The sequence below is a fragment of the Lottia gigantea genome (assembly GCF_000327385.1).
Source record: "Lottia gigantea unplaced genomic scaffold LOTGIsca_826, whole genome shotgun sequence".
NCBI lineage: Eukaryota > Metazoa > Mollusca > Gastropoda > Lottiidae > Lottia > Lottia gigantea.
In genome coordinates, this window is record NW_008710745.1 from 12,572 (window position 1) to 12,880 (window position 309).

Here is a 309-nt window from a genome sequence, read left to right on the forward strand (position 1 = left end):
AACCAATAGTCAATGTAAAAACGCACTTTAACTTGAAATTTCAGGTTTTTGGCCCAATGCCGTAGAAAATGGTTTTTGCGACATTTGAGCGAGAAAAAGAGAGTCCTAACAAGGTATCTTTGGCTTTTGCGACATAGTTCTAAACTTTTTTTTCAAGGTTTTTGCGACATTCAAGGTTTTAGCGACATAGTTCTAACAATTTGAACTTGGGTTCTAACAAAAGAAAAGGCTTTTGAGACCCTTTAAAGCAATGCAATCGATCTGAATTTTAGGCTACGGACCAGACAGAGCGTGCAAATTCAGGCCCAA